The sequence below is a fragment of the Gracilinanus agilis genome, chromosome 5 (assembly GCF_016433145.1).
Source record: "Gracilinanus agilis isolate LMUSP501 chromosome 5, AgileGrace, whole genome shotgun sequence".
Lineage (NCBI taxonomy): Eukaryota > Metazoa > Chordata > Mammalia > Didelphimorphia > Didelphidae > Gracilinanus > Gracilinanus agilis.
Window position 1 is genome coordinate 81,765,980 of NC_058134.1, and position 17,906 is coordinate 81,783,885.

The 17,906-nt window shown below is 35.4% G+C and overlaps 1 pseudogene; it reads left to right on the forward strand.

The window, feature by feature from the left end:
• Nucleotides 1-305: 305 nt before the first annotated feature.
• On the forward strand, nt 306-994 carry LOC123250426 (annotated as a pseudogene).
• The last annotated feature ends 16,912 nt before the right edge of the window (nt 995-17,906 follow it).

Genomic DNA, 17,906 nt, shown 5'->3' on the forward strand with positions numbered 1-17,906 from the left:
TGAAGATTCTAGTTTCTTCAATTTGTTTTTCTTCTCTTATTGCTATTGCTAGCATTTCTAATACAATGTTGAATAATGTTAGTGATGATGGGCTTACTTGTTTCATTACTAATCTCATTGGAAAAATGCCTAAGCTCCTCCCCATTACAGATTATACTTGCTAATAGTTTTAGGTAGATGCTTCATATCATTTTTAGAAGAAAAAACATCTAGCATCAGGAAGCCAGGGGGTAGAAGCCAAGAGGGCACCTGTGGCTGTCAGAGGTGGAGTGGGGAGACAGAGCCAAAACTCTGGCTAGCCAGCCATGGTGAGTCACCACTGGTTGCCTCTAGAGGCCAATCCTGAGGTCACTAACCAGTTTCTTAAACAATTAAGTCTGCACCCCAACTCGTGATTTGTTGATGCATGTGGTATGGAACCTGAACTCCTTATCATGGTGCCACGACCAATCTGTACAGTATTGCTTTTTTTTCCAATTATAGAAAGGTATGAAGTATTCAGAATAGAAGAGGAAGAAAAAATAAAATCAGAAGGAGATGTCACAGAATCAGTATATTTCATGAAATAAACCATCAGTAATGCCTGTGGAACAACTGGGCTGATCCATGCTATTGCTAACAAGAAAGACAAAATGAATTTTGAATCTGGATCAACATTGAAAAAATTCTTGGAAAATTCCCTAAATATGAGTCCTGAAGAAAGAGCAAGACACCTAGGAAAATATGAAGCTTTTTGAGTTATGAATTGAGTGTCCATGAAGGTCAGACAGAGGCACCAAGAATAGATGAAAAAGTAGATCTGCATTGTATTACATTAGTTCATGTAGATGGGCATCTTTATGAATTAGATGGATGCAAGTCCTTTCCAATTAACCATGGAAAAACTAGTGAGGATATTTTATTAGAAGATGTCATAGAAGTTTGCAAAGAAAAGTTCATGGAACATGATCCAGAAGAATAAAGATTTAATGAAATTGTTCTTTCTGCAGCATAGCTCTGCATAGTGATAACACCAGTACTATATAATATGTAACAAAAATATAATTACTTGTGGCTTACATAAGTAATCACAAATTTTGATATTTTCCTGGATATTCATCAATAATTGTTTATGTGGATTAAACTTTGAATTAATCTGTATTTTGTGTCTTTTTCTCTCAAAATGTGTGGAAGAACAATTGTTCTACTTTACAGAAATAAAATCCATAGCACATAACATAAATAGCACTCACAGTTGCACTCTCTCAGTATACACTCAGTATAATAAATGTAAATCAATGTAAATGTAAAAAGAAAAAGAAAAAAAATCCATGTATGCCCTATGCTTTCCAGTTTTTTAAATAGAAATGAGTGTTGTATACTAATGATATGGCTTTTATTACTTTTGTTATTGATATCATCAGTTATGTTGATAGTATTACTCATTTTAAAGGATCTCGGCATTCCTGGTAAAATTTTTGTTTGGCCAAAATGTACTATCATTTTTTTTTACATTTTTTAGTCTCCTAGTTAGTATTTGGTTTAGGATTTTTGAATCCATATTCATTAATGAGATTGATCTATAATTTTCTTTCTCTCTTTTTGTTCTTGCTTTGGATATCAGCATATTTGTTTTGAAAAGAAATTTGATAGAACTTTTTCCTTACCTATTATTTCACATAATTCCCATAATACTGGAATTAGTTGATCCTTAAATGTTTGGTAGAATTTGCTTGTAAATCTATCTAGTCCTAAATTTTTTTTTCCTTAGGAAGTTCATTAATGGTTTATTCAATTTCTTTTTCTAAAATAAATAATTTTAAGTATTCCATTTCTTGCTCTGATAGTCTAAGCAGTTTATTTTTAGTAAGCATTCTTCTTTTTCTCTTTCATTGTTAGATTTTTCTTCATGTATTTCAGAAATCTCCTAATAATTGCTCTAGTTTCATATTAAACGGTCATATATTTTTTTCATCTTTGATACTAGTGATTTGGTTTTCTTCTTTCTCTTGTTAAAATTAGAATAACCAGTGGTTTATCAATTTTGCTGACTTTTTCTACTGAGTTCTGAGTTTTTCCACAGGAATAGTTGAAACTCTTTTAGTTCAGTAAATATCTATTTCTTACTTAAAATTATGCTCAGTTTTTCTGGATATGTTATTCTTGGTTGTAAGTCCAGTTCTTTTACTCTACAAAATGCTATATTCTTTGTTCTTTATTCTTTTAATGTTATGACTGCTAAATCTTATGTTATTCTGGATGTAGCTCTGTGGTATTTATCTTTTTTTCTTGTTGCCAATAGTATTTTTTCCTTAAAATGGGAGCTACAACACTTAGCAATAATGTTCCTGTGTATTTTCCTCTGTGGTTCTTTTTGATGTGTTGATAGGTGGATTCCTTCAATTTCTATTTTTTTTTCTATTTTTCCTTCTCATTCTAGAATTTCTGGGCTGTTTTTCTTGATGATGATGATGATGATGATGATGATGATGATGATGATGATGATGATGATGATGATGATGATTTCTTAGAGTATGGTGTTTAAACTCTTTATAAAAGCCATAACTTTTTAGGAAAATCCAACCATTCTTTTGTTGTCTCTACTGATTTTTTTTCCAGGTCAGTTGTTTTTATGATAAGAAATCTCAGATTCTTTTCTTTTATTTAATTTTTAAAATTTTGCTTTTATATTTCTTGCTGTCTCTGGAAATCATTAGTTTTCCCTTGTCCAATTTTGGTTCTTAATTGATTATTTTCTTCATTGAGTTTCTGAATCTCTTTTCCCATCTTGGTATTTTTCTTTCATAATTTTATTGCATTGCTTTTTTTTTTCTTTCTATTTTTTCCTAAACCTCTCTTATTTGGCTTTTGATATCTTTTTTAAAGCTCTTCCAAAAACTCTTTTTAAGCATGTGGTAATTTAATATATTTCTTCACTATTTTTGAACTTGGTGTTTTTACTTCATTGTCCTCTGAGTTTGAGCCAATGATTTCCCTTTCCCTACAGTAGCTATCAATAGTTGAGTTCTTTCTCTTTTGGTTGTTTTTTTTAATTGACTTTTTGCTGAAGTTCCAGGTACTGGTGTATGTGTATATTTCAGGATGTTTGAGTTTGTTTTTTTCCTGCCCTATTTAGTTATTCTGCTTTTTATTGTATGAGTAATCTCCAGGACCCCTGTTCAGGCCACAGTTTAGGATAGATCTTAAGTGCTCCAACCAGAGACAATGAATAGTTCTGCCACTGCAACTGCAAGCAGACAGGCCAACTGCCTGGTACTCCACTCTCCTGAGTGTGATCTCAGTTAATGGATGCTAGTTTCTTATCAACCATACTAACTGGTGTGCCCTGTCATATTCCTCTCCTAGTGCCATAGCCTTGGATATAGCAGACATCCAGTCTTCATTCCTTAAACCTCCAAAGTCTCTCCCCTGTCAGCAACAAGGCTTGAGGTCCTGCTTTTGGGGTCTTCTACCCATGGACTCTAACATCTGCTCCCTCAATCTCCACCTGTAGGCCAGTGAGGATCTCTAGACTTAAGGCCCACCATTAACACAGCTTCACCTAAGGTCTTTCAATAGCTGATTCTAGCAGTATCATTTGAATATAAGCTCTTTGGCTCAGCAACAAGGTGACTTTGTGAGTTCAGGGGCTGTCTTCTTGCATTCATGCTATTTGTTCTATTCTTGACCCCAAGGCCTATGGGGTTGGTACCATGACCAGGGAATTCAGAAACCTTCTGTTATAGTTGTTCCTGGCTGTTCATCTTCCCTCTTGACTCTTCTTTTTTTTCTGCTTATAATATTGATTCTGTGGAGTTATTTTTGCTTGTTTGTGAAGGTCTATTAGTGGGGCAAGAAAACTTCACACCTTACTCTGTCACCTTTTTCTAAGAAGGATATATTTCTTTTAGACTATTATTTTTCTCCTTTTTTCTCTTTATCCGATACTTGTATTCTTGATTCTTATTTCTTATACTTATTTAGTTCTTTTTAGATCTTATTATCTTCAAGGAACCTTCTAAGGTACCTATTTTCCCCCCTTTTCTAAAGAACTTAAATTTTATTGCATTGTAAATAATGCCTCCTTTTTCTATTGTTCCTTGTTCCTAGAAATACTAATTTTTTTCAGATGCTAGAAAGCAAACTTTTCTGTAGAAATTTTCTTATGTACATGATTGCACAGCTTATTCTCCATGGTCAATCTTTTCCCTCATTTGACATGAAATCTCCTCCTATGAACAAAACAAAATGTAAGTTTGCAAAGTTGCAATAAATTATGTTTTAACTTACTTCCTATCACTCATATTAAAACAAAACAATAACAATATTCTACAGTTCTGCAACAAAAGCAAACTAGTTCTAAAGTAAATCTAACAATGAAATTAACTAATCTTAAGTGTTACATGTGTTAGTATCACTTATCCATGCTATATCCATGCTTTCCTATTCTTATAGGTATTATATATGTTACTAGAGGTTTTTCTGAGGCACCTAAGCACCACATCTCTGGAGATGTTACTCGATATAATGTCCAAACTGCCTGATTCAGTGACTTCATGGCTATTGGAACAGATTGTTCTCATCTACCCATTCCAATAGGGGAAGTCTTTAAACATACCTGAGGTATCTTCCACTCTAACTCATTGACAAGTTTGTGACCAATCTATTATGTCAACCTGCTATAGCCCGTCTGCTGAGATAGTTTACTGGGATGTGGGTAATGCATATATTACAACTTCGTGAAGCTACAGGTGAATGTTGAGTGCTAGGTAAAAACCTAAAGGTGGATGAGAGGGACAGAATAGGGCTGGCTCATCAAGCCCTTATACTAGAGGTACTGGTCTCATATACACACAAACACACACACACATATATCTGTATGTATGAATGCATTGACTAAATGGAAAAAGAGGTAAAAAAACAAATGGAGAAAATAGGTTCATAAAAAGTAGAATTGACCAAATTGTAGCTCCCAATATTGAGAGTGGACCCAAGTAGAATCAAAGACATGTTCTGGCCAGAATCACTCCTCATATGAGGCTCCCCAAACCCCTTCTTTCTACTCCTCCCTGCTGAAACTGAAAGTTTTTTAAAAAACCACAGATTTTTGCATTCCCTAAGAAACTGGGTTAGATGGTTATACATTGCTAAATATTTTTCTAATTTTTATTTTGAATATTTTCCCATAGTTACATGTTTCATGTTCTTTCCCTCTCCCCCAAACCCCCTAGCCCCCCTTAGCCAATGCACAATTCCACTGGATTTTACATGTATCATTGATTAAGACCTAATTCCATATTATTGATAGTTGGATTAGAGTTATCATTTAGTGTCGACATCACCAATAATGTTCCCATCAGCCCATGTGTTTAAGCAGTTGTTTTTCAGGGTCTAGTGTAGAGGGTGCTCTATGGATCCTTTCCATGTCTATATTGCCCTCTTGTTGTAGAACTTCAGGGCAATTTTTCTGAATAATTTCTTTTAGTATGGAATCCAAATTTCTATTAATTTCTGCTTTTTCAGGAAGACCAATGATTCTCAGATTGTCTCTTCTAGACCTGTTTTCTTGGTCTGTCACCTTCTCATTGAGATATTTCATGTTTCCTTCTGTTTTATCAGTCTTTTGACTTTGTTTTATTTGTTCTTGCTGTCTTGAGAGATCATTGGCTTCTACTTGCCCAATTCTTATCTTTAGAGATTGGTTTTCTGCTATAATCTTTTGGTTTTCATTTTCAGTCTGGTCATTTCTGGTCTTCAATTTACTTGCCTCACTTTCCAATTGTGAAATTCTGCCTTTTAAACTGTTATTTTCTTGCCAGATTTTGGTTTCCAATTTGCTTACCATTTTGTTTGATTTGGGGGCATCTTTCTCCAGTTGGGAGTTTCTGTCTTCCAACCTGTTGATTTCCTTTTGAGCTATTTCCCACTTCTTTTGCCAAATCTTTTCCATCTTTCTCATCATCTCAGATTTTAACTCTTCAATAGCTTGTGACAAGTTTTCATTATTTTGGGAAGGTTTGGATGTGATTACTTGTTTGTTCTCCTCTGCTGTTTGCTCTGTTGTCTGGATTTTATCTGTGTAAAAGTTGTTGAGTGTTACAGATTTCTTCTCAATGATCTTTCTCTTTTGGGGTTCTTGTCTTTGGCTTGCCATTGTTAGCCCTGAGCCCTCAGGTTTATTTTCACACTCAGGGTCTGTCTGTGCTCTTTAGGCTCCTGAGGTCTCAGGTCTAGTTGTTCTCAGGGTCAAGCCTCCTGGTGGTCCCCTTGCTTGTTCCTCTACCGGAGGTTCCTTTAACAGTCTCAGGGTGCTGCATCTACAGTTGTGCACTCCTCTGCACTGGGTCCCCACTCAAGGTCCATTCCTGTGCTCTGAATCATAGTCCTTGCCTGCACTCAGGATCAGTGTCTGATCTTGTGTCCACTCCCATACTTGTGCCTGTGCTCAGGGTCTGTGCTCAGAGTCCTTGCATTCTTTAGCCTCTTGGGGTCTTAAGTCTTGCTGCTCTCAGGTGCAGGCCCTGGTGACCCTAGGTAGCTGCCAAGGACTTAATGTGTGCCCCAAACTTGCTCTAACTCTTCTGTGCTGGCTTTGGCACTGTAGGTGATGTGGGGTGGGGCAAGGGGTTACTCAGCTAGCTTTTTAGTGAGAGCTTTTTCACCCTTTTATAGCATGGAAATGCCCCAATTCCACATACCTCCAATGTTGCGGGGTCCCTTTGTTCCTCTGCATTTGCTTTTTTGTCTTCTTGAGGAGTCGTATATGTTTTGGTTAGGAGAGGTTAAGGAGCTGCTTTTTACTCTGCCACCATCTTAACCAGGAACTCACCTCATTTTTTTTAATATTAGTAGAACACTTAGAAGGTTCTGCAACAATTTATTTAGGATGGCATGATATGCAAAAAAATAAGGTTTGAAAAAGAAGATTGCATTTAGAGTAGGAGGAAAATAAAATTAGAGGGGTTGGGGAGTGGAGAAATATATAGGATGGGGAATTTTGGGGGATTATTAAAAGCAAAACATGGCTGTGGAAGAACAGACTGAAAGGAGAAAATGCAAGATGAGAAGGAGAAATTTAATAGAGGGAAATATAATGATGGTAATCATAATTGTCAGTGTAAATGGAATCAACTCACCTATAAAATGGAAGAAGATAGCTTAATGCATTAATAACCAGAACCCTATGATATGCTGTTTACAAGAAATACATTTGAGGCAGGTATAAAATGAATGCTAAACTGTTATAATGATTGATGGAGAAAAACCCAAAGGTGTGTTTGTTTGATAGACTTGTCTGTGTATTGCGGGATCCATATTTCTGAGAGGGGTTCAAGGTCCATCACAGAATTCCTTAGTGCCCCCAGAACTGTAAAGGAGGGGTCAGTTAAAGGCAGTTGGAGTCCTGGTATAAAAGCCAGTTCACCCTTCTTGAAAGGGTCTGGACTCTTTGCTCTTGGCTCTGAGCAGAGGGACACTCTGGGTAGCTCTGGGCTGGGACATTCAATCACTGACAGCCAGGGCTGCTTTACCTTGGTAGCTAACCACAAAGACAGACCTTCAAGCAAAAATAGCAGTTCAGGTTTTAGAAGGAAGACTATTTAGGGCTTAGATTAGAGTTCAGCCATTCAAGTTACATTCCCCCTCCCCCATTAGGGGGCATGTGTTGTTAACCTACAGTTAACAGTTTAGCCAACTTACCTTCCCTCCTCTTTCCTTAAACTGATTCCTATCTCCTGTTCTCTGAAATCATGAAATACATTTAGTTTGTGAAAAGATAGAGGTCGTGTGCATTTAGCTGGGGATTATACTTAATACCTTCTTTTCATCAAGCTAAGTATTTCATTTAAGCAGGGGCTGTAACTGCCTTTGGCCTGGGGGCCTGTGGTCAGATTTGCTGAAGATTTTAACCTCCTATATTTCCATCCTGTGAGAGAGTAATTCAAACAAAGAGTGTTATCATCCCAAGGGGTTTAGTCTCTATCCACTTACCATCTTGGCCCAGAAGTTACCAAGCTAGAATACCCTCCATAACCAGACAGTTAACTGATTTCCAACTGCTTACAGGGTGGGGGGAGGTGAAGGAGTACTCCACAGGCTCCTGCCCCTCCCATCCAGTCAAGTCTGCCTGCTTCTCCAAAGACCATGGATTGGGGAGACTCCATTGTCATCTGACCCCTAATTTTGCAGGTATACCTGTTAAAATGATTGTTAAACTGTTATAATGATTGATGGAGTATGTTTGTTTGATAGACTTGTGCATGTATCAAGTCTATTTTATCTGGGTTACCCTCTACCTTATCAAAGAGTGCTTCAAGGGGACTCTCCCTGTGATGGTATTGATACAGGGATGGACAGGAACCTGTGTTCAGATGAAGGACCTCTATTGGGTGTGTTATAGATGGGTTTCCAGAACTTAATGGAAAGTCTGGACCCCAAGAAGCCTCATTCTAAACACAGTCCTGTTGGGGAGAACAACAATAGTGGACAGATTTGGGATTTTTTTTAACCAAAGCTTGATAGAATTTTCTCCCCTAAATTTCTCCTCATACCCACAACCCTAAAGAGAAACCTATCTGACTGTGGATATCTTAACAGGGTGGTTTATTACAACACAGGCTCAAGGATGAGTATGGAGAGTGAGGTAGGAAACCCTATTCAGTCACTATAGACATGGGGTCCTTTTGGCTTAGGTCAAGCCTATGGCTTTGTCCAAAATGCTCTTTCCTCCTTCCTCTAGTCTGTCATCTAATCTAATCTATAGACATGGCAGCAAAGATCTTTTTCTCAGTTGGCAAAGAGTTGGGTAGGATGTCTTCATGCTGGCTCAGCAAGTCTTCTGGGTCAAAAAAAAAACCCCTCCAGGTGCTATAGCATCTAATCAGGAGAAATAGGAACACTATCAGATCTTATTTGGGTTTTTGTTTTATATTATTATATTATTACAAAAATGAGCAATCTGGAAATACAATCATCCCTCATTATATCACAGTTCACTTACTGGCTTCACTGTACTGAGGGTTTATATATATATATATATATATATATATATATATATATATATATATATATATTTATTTATACTTATTGCAGTACATGATTGGCTGATGGAATAAAGTCTTAAAATATATATAAACAATAAAATAAATATGATGCTGTTACTTCCTGAATTTTCACCTATCATGGGGGTCTCTGGAATATAACTCCCTTCATAGGTGAGGAATTACTGCATGTTTTGCATGATAATACACGTATTACCCCGACTGAATTACTTGCTAGCTCCAAGACTAGGCAGGAAAGGCAGAGAGGGAGGCTATCTGGATCACATAACTTCAAAAAACTTATGTGGAAATTTGTTATTACTACATGTAATAACACATGCATGCACACCCTCTCCCAGGACACCCAGAGACAATAAGCCCCTTTGCAATTCTCTACCACTGACTAACTTCCCTGGGCCACATCTTTCTTACTGCCACTAACTGACCAGTGGCACAGTAGGGGGTCTCTAACTGAAAAATATTATTGCTCCTTTTCCTCTTGAATATAAAAAAGGAGAAATTAATAAAAACTCTCTTAACCTATCCCCCCTGATATCCATTGGGAGACCAGTCTCCCCAGTGGATCTTTCAAATAAAACTATCCTATGTGCTATACTATAAACAAGGAGAAATACAGAGAGAAATTAAAAAAAACAATTCTTGAAACATGCAGGTCTCAAATAATATACAGTTCCAAATATTTTCAGTTACAGAAATTACAGTCACAAAATTCACACTATACTCCACATAAATAAAACCTATTCTTATTATACTTTACAGAAGAACCTAAAGATATTAATTCAAATACACCTTACAATTGCTATACACACAAAATTAAGAAAATAAACAAGAACCTTATATACACATTATACACATCTAATATATTTATACCTAATATATCCCCCCTAAGAGGGATCTAATCTCAACATATCCATTTATTCATTTATATCTCTAATATGTATTCTAATATAGCATGCATCTAATATGTATTCTAATATATTATACATCTAATATATCTCCCTTGAGGTGGATCTTATTGAACAGTTATAACACTTCACCATTTATTTATCATTTAGTTAATTTTAACTTTTTCTATAAAAGTATATTATATCTATAACTTTTTTAATCCTATAAAATATTATTATTTCTATATAGAACTAATAAATCCTATAACATAATATATAATAAATAACATAATAAAATAACATATCATAAATTATACACTTACCCATTATGTTCCATTTCAAACCTTTATGTATGAGAACCCTTTATTTAATCACAAAGTTCAGTATCCTTAAAATAATGTTCATTTGTAGTTGCCTTGTAGTAATTCAGTGTTTTTGTAAATATTGTTGAATTATCCAATTGTCCATTTGTCATCTCCTTCTTGAATTTCAATGTCATTATAAACAGTGTCCAGTTGTAACTGTAGTCTTGTCCCTGATGTAGGGAGCTAATCATTTTTGATGACAGCTACCTTTTTGACATATGAGAAATGTATCCATGCTGCCTTTTCTCCTATCTTAATGGTTGTTAGTGTTGTCATAAGTACCTTAAATGGACATTCCCAGGCCAGTTGAGTTGCTCCTGTTTGCTGAAAGTTCTTTATATAAACTGTATCACCTTTAACAGTCTTTACATTTCACCTATAGTTCCTAGAACTTAAAATAAAACTCTGGAAATTAGTGTTAAATACAAACATTAATAACACTAACATTTTTTACATCATTTGGAGCAAAGAACCATGTTACAATGTGGTTCATAGCTATTTAGGGGAAAATGGACTGGGATAAACAGTGAAATTATATCTGGGTCTGGAAAATCAAATGTTTCACTATTTAATTCCAGAGTCCTTTCTCCCCTGGCAAACCTCCATAAATGACCATGCACATCTCTCTGAGTTTCCTCTCATTGAGGAGGATTTACATTTTGGCTAGTACATAGATGTTCTCCATTAGGGCTTTTTGTAACAAGCCATTTGCCTCAGTTTGGTTACTGTTTCTAGTATTCCTATAATTTCCAAAATTGTTATTTTGGAAATTGCTTCTGTTGTTATTATTATTTCTAGAATATTTATTGTTTCTAGAATATTTATTCCTCACGATCCCACCATTATTTCTAAAATTACTGAATATCTCCTTTCTTAATGGATCTACACTATCATTGACATCTTTCATTTCATGCCCATTATAAACATAAACTGCCACTCTCCTTAATTCATCAAGGTCTGTATTCATCCAGGTAAGGCAGCTGGTTTTGGAATAGTCCCTGACTACTTTGCAACAATTTTTTTATTAACTGCCTTCTCAGTTATCTAATATCTCTTTCTCTTGTTAAGTCAATGTCTGTGTATCTTCCTCCCAGTTCTATAAGTTTGTCCATGAATTGTGAAGGATTATTTCCTATTACCTGCTTAAGCTTTTCAAATTTTGTCCAGGTACGAGATCTATCAGAACAAGCTCTCATTGCATTGGCAAAATCTTGCATAGTTCGTTTCATCATTAACATCCCAATGAGGGTCATTCTCAAGTCAATGAACTGCACCCTCCTCATTGGTAAGCTTGATAATTTTATCTTTTTCCCTTTTAGTTATGTAAGTTCCCCTTTATTACGACTTGCATAATTTAAAACCAGGAGACAAAGTATACATAAGAAACTTTACAAGAAAATCAGTAACAGACCACAAATCGTTAGGACCCTATCAAATTTTGCTCACTATCCCTACAAGTATAAAAGTAGAAGGAAAAAATCCATGTTTTCACGTGACCCATGTGAAACCTGAAAAGAAACATAAAAATGCAGAATATCCAGAAACAGTTCAAGATAGACAAATTACAGAAAGTGCTGAGGATTGAGAATTAAAATTCAAAATCATTGCAAAACATCTGAAAATGCATATAACACACACACACAAACAATTGATTGACATTACTGACAAAGCATCACAATTCACACTGTTCCTGTATCCAGACCTAAGAGCCCGTCTGACAACATGTATGATGAAAGACAACATGTGATGGAGAAACAGAGAAGGGGAAAAGCGTCAAGAGAAGAAAAGGAAATTGGAAAAATCACCAAGAAGATGCAAGGAAAGAGGACTTGAAAAGACATTGTGAAAAAAATTTTGAACTTTGAACTTTGCAAAAATGGATACTCACACAAAGAAGAGGACAGAAGGAAATGGTTTATATAAGACTATGGTGCGGCAATATCAAAAAACAAAAATTAACCTCACACTTTAGGGATAATGCAACCACAGTACATAGCATTAAGATACAAGAGAAATCTACAGACAACTTGAAGAAAACTGAAAACTTTGAAAAGAAGAGTGAGTATTTTGCATGTACAGTACATAAAGAGAACACAAAACACAACACGAAACTGATATCTTGTTGAGACCTCATGTAAATAAGTGAGTATCTGAAGACTGTGAAAATACAAAAAAAAAAAAATATATATATATATATATATGTCTAAAATGTAAATAGTTGCAAGTTCCATAAGATTTTAACTGCATAAGAATATCAAGTGATTTTCTTGTCGGGGTAACATAGATATGCATAACTAATGCTTATAAAATTATATAATAGTGTAAATAATGTGAATTATATATATATATATATATATATATATCTGTAACATGTTGGAAAAGTAGAGTAGAATTGTAAATAGCCCCTAACCATGTAGATACTGTAGCATATTAACAATTTAGCAGATAATTAGAACATTAGAAATAGGGAAAGTGCAGAAAGGGCTAGGGAAGTTCAAAAAAATTTTAGTGAGCTAGTGCAGGGAAAACATAAGAATAAAATATATATGCTATTCAATAGATAATTAAGAATACTAACATACTAAAATAGTTTCTCTATAAAAAACTAACATTGCATTTAAAACATAGGTAAACATAATTTGATAACAGCTAAAATAATAAGATAGTTGTATTGCATTACTTGATAGACATACATTAAAAGTAGAAACAAGTTAAAATTCTGTTAAAATCATAGATGGGTTAAATAATAACTTTAAAAAGTTTAACAATAAAAAGTCGTTACACTGTAAACTTAGGACATTGTGTTCAATGGAAAACTTTGCTTGTTACAAAATTGTTTTACACACTGTAAATATTGTTACATAAATTGCAACCCTCATCCTTCTACCAACCTCTCCAAAACCTGTCTTAGATTAGGAATAGATAAAAATTAGTATGGTAATAAGACAAGATAAGGATTTATTATTTTACAGGGAGAGGGAACATAAGATAGGAATAGGAAATAGTGATACATGAATTAAATGGGACTTTTGGAAAAAGTCCCACCACACAAAAACGGGATACTTTAAGGATGGGATTTGTGCAAGGGGGATGGGACAAAAGGAGCCAGAGAAGGTGTGGCTGAGAATTGATGACAGTTGGGGATGGTTGAACCCAGGGAGGATTCTGGGATTTTCTTGGAGGAGAAGGGAGAAGAGAGGTCTTCAGGAGGAGGACATCTCAGCTTGAATCCAGTCCTAAGGGCTTCCTGAGGATATTTCTTTGGATATTGATACCCCAATTCCCTGGTCAAAGGCATCCCATGGCTTCTCACCCAGCAAGATTTCAATCATGGAGTTAGCTAATTTTGGACTCCATTTTGGGAGCAATCTCTTAGACTCCTTCTCCCATTACCCAACTTTGCTGAGAGACCCTTTCCAGTCTAAATTACAATTATAGAAAGGATAGAAATAGAAATAGAAACTGAAGGAGAAGTGAGGGAGAAGAAGCTTGGGAGTGGGAACCCCAAAGGTTCCCACCCAAGTGACAGACCCCATAGAAATAGTGAAGAGGGCACCCCCAAATTCCTCTGCCCTTTGCCCTTTTCCCCAACCCCTAAACTGCAAATAATAAAAGTCATTCATTAGTCAGATAGCATTCCAGAGTGCCTGAGAGACAATGAGCGGGAGGAAAATCACAGCTTGGTCTGGTTGCCTCCATCTTGCAGTCAGACCACCTGCTGTGAAGTTGACTGACCTTGGGGGAGGTTTGCCGAACCCCACCCTCATTCAGAATAAGATTGGGGTACCACATACCTCATCTTATAGGGAGGCCTCACCCCCAACTCCTGTGGGGCAGCATGACCATCCAGGTCACCCGGTTTCAGGGTAACCCCCCCTAAGTCTCTCAGAGTATATTCAGTGTGAGGGGAGAGCTAGAAGAGAGTCTCATCACATAGACTCTCTCTATCTCCCCTCTATTATAATCTTGGTTTCTGGCTCTGTTTATTATTATAATTTGTAATTTATCTAGAAGTTATTCAAATCAATCCAAGATGGATCAAATCGCTTGCATATCTTCTCTAGCTTTTTTTTTTAATCACAGCTATAGGATCCTCCTCAAAAGAAGGAATGCTGTGCTTAAATCCCTCCATATCCTGAATGTAAATGATTTTTGGTGCCTAATGGTTACTAATTCATTCTTCTTAGGGTTAAGGGTGGTACTTCTCTTAAAGGGAATAGGCTAGTGTTAGTATCTTCTTTCTTTTGACTTTTAATTTCAAGTACCTTGGTGAAAGAATTAGAAATAGTAGGAGAGGCAGGTTTAGTAAAAGGAGCATACCTCTCATTCTGTTTGCAGATAGTTTAATTTTGATGCATTATAATTTTAGTGATTTCAGAGCTACTATCTTCAATTTGTTCAACTTTAGAGATAGTTTCATTTTGTTGCTTTATAGGTCCAGTCATTTGAAAGATACTATCTTCAACTTTGGAGATAGTTTCAATTTAGTGGGCAATAGTTTTTAATCCTCAAGATACACAACTCTAGTCTCCTTTAATCTCTCTTTCAGTTGTTTCCTTTTCTTAGTAAGGATTAAATTAAATACTTGATACTGTTGGTATCTTAGAAACAATCTGAACAGAACACATAATCCCATAAGCAGTATTAACCAGAGACAATCCAAAACTGTGGGTTGTATGTAAAATCTCAGTGAAAGTCCCAGGCACTGGGAGTTGTTTAAGGTAAAAAGACATTACTTCCTTCATTATCCATAGCATGATATCAAGCAATATGGTTACACCCCTATCCTTTTCCTAATATTCTAAAGAACAGAAGATCAATAGATTAATCAAACTCCTGGTTGGCTCACCAGGTTGTGAAGGGTTATATTTTTTGGAGTAGGAGTTTGGACAAAAGTCAGTGAGCAGGTTATTAAATGCAAAACACTTAGTTTATTATTAGGAAATATGGATAGGAAATAGGAAGGAGGAAAGTGAAAGTAATCTTACAATAGCTTGTAACTATACCCCAGATCCCAATCCTAAATAAATTTCTGTAAAAAAGACCCCTAATTCTGTTTGTCTCAGAGGGCAATATCTTCTGCTAGGTCAAAGCCCTTGCCTACTCTCCTACTCTCACTATTTAATAATAAAACCACTATCTATCTACCTTATCTACCTAAGTTATTAATAATCAATAAGGCTTTTGAGGCCTTAATTCCTTTCTGTGTCTCCAACCAGAGAGAATGCTAGCAGCACACCCTTTCGCAGGAGACCCAGAGACAAAAAGCCCCTTTGCACTTCTCTGCCACTGACTATCAGCCCTCAGCCACACCCTTCTGTCACTAACTGCCAAGTGGCACAACATTGGGGTCTCACTGAAAAATATTATTGCTCCTTTTCCTGTTAAATATAAAAAAGGGAAATTAATAAAAATTCTCTTAATACCTCTTAATGCTCAGTTTGGTCTTTCAAAATGGAAACTGTGGAGAAGAATAAGAGCCCAAAGGACATTCTCCACCATGAATAAACAATGTAAATGAAGATAATACTATAGGACAATAGAACTCAGTTCAAATACAAGAATTGGCATAGCATCATTAAGATTAAATCACACAACTTCCCTTTCAGTTAACAAATATAAAAAAATGAAGTGGAAAATGGCAGGTACTCCTTGTCCTAATCTTTCTTTTAGTTAGTTTTGCACACTCTGTGAATGTATTTTATAGAGGCTTCGCACATTTATTAGAATGTCTACTTTTTTCAAAACAAATATTATTGATAAAAAATAAAGATAAATCTTTCTGTTGATAAAAATTCCTTAATCCAAGCAAAAGAACCTTAGCAGTGAAAATTTGTCATAGTTATTCGCTAACCCGGAACCATATTTTAGGCAATTTTTGAACTTAGATTTTCATAGCATCTTTCCTAGATGAGAAAGATCTCCTCCTCACCAATTGACAGAGATGGAATTTAGAGGCAAAAGAGATTTTACTATAGAACCAAAGTCAATACTGCAGCAGAAAATGAGATTTTGCTTTCTTTACTTTAAGAATTGAGCTACCAATTCTGAGGAGGTTCACCCATCATCAGTTTTGTTATGATTTTTAAATCCCTGTACAATTTTCACTATCTTTTCTTGCAAGCACAATCCCAAATTGCATGCTCTCTTTCCTTGTCATTAGTTTTCAACATTAAAGACATGCATTTTAATTGTTTTGTATTCAACAAAATCAGCAACTAAATTTGACATTTAAAGATAATAGGTTACTTTCATAAATTTGCCCTTCTAGATATGTACATCACTTTAATCATTCTCTTTCTAATTAACTACATACTATGGTTAAATGGTTACTAGAATATACAGACAGATGAAGAGATTCTGAGGATGTGGATCTGTACACACATTAATAGCTACTTAAAGTCCTCCTGACACAAAACATTTAGGTTTTGCAGAAACTTTCCAAAACCAAATTGAGGTCTGTTCATGAAGCTCAATTCCAAGTATTGTATAGTAGGTGGGAGTGGGGGACTTAAAGGGGGTGGTGATGTCGGGGAGGTAATTGAATATATTTAGATTTGGGTCTTAATTACCTTTTTGATTGAGCATGGAAGTTTATCTTTAGAATGGTATTTTGATAATGTAGCAAGTCCAATTATTTTGTGTGATCTCCCACTGTGCTAAAGACATGCAGACTGCAATTCTGAGATAAGTAATTTCATTGGGAATAGTGTTCTAAAAGCGTATCAATTATGGCAAGCTTTTAGTATATTTTTACCAGTATTTAAGCATTCCTGATGATTAGCTATTAACAATGCTCTGCTCATATTTTACTTCTGAATGCTTTATTAATTATTACCGGGCATAAGATTAGGGGTACAGTGAGTATTGATACCTAAAACTGGAGGAGGGGTTCCTGAACATAAAAAAAATAATCTATTGGCAAAATAAATGAAAAATTTTGCTTGAATAATAGAAACACCAGATATTAGCTCAATAAACATTTCATTAACTTTGGAACAGACTGTTTAACAAAGAGAACAATCTTCTTTGTTGGTCATTATTGGACACTAACTGGAAGTCAGACAATAACATACCTAACAGATTTTGACACCAATGTGCTTTGTTAAGCAAGGGGTATAGTTTTCAATGGTTATTTTCATGCATGTCTAAAAACTATTTTCCAAGGACTTTATACCAAGTGAGTATGTGTTATCAGATAAAGATATTTAGAAATAGGACAATAAGAATGACTGGACTTAAGAAAAATATGTATTCTAGTTTTGGCTCTGCCCCTAACTAAATGTTTAACCTTGGGCAAATCATTTTACCTCTCTCAGACTCAGTTTCCTCTTCTTCAAGATGGGCTTTCTCTGTTTCTAAATTCAAGCAGTATCACATTTTTTTTAAAGTTATCATTGCTGTAAGTGAGAAGTAGGAACATTTAGAAGCTAAAAATCTTGACAAAACTGATTGTCAAGTGCTTGGGGCAGAGATTTTTCCTTTTTGTATCCCTAACATGTATCACAGTTCCTAGTATATCATATGTACTTAATAATAGATTGTTGATTGATTATTTATATTACTCTATAGTCACCACTTCACACCTTCCTGAATAATGTATCCTCCTTTCTCATTAT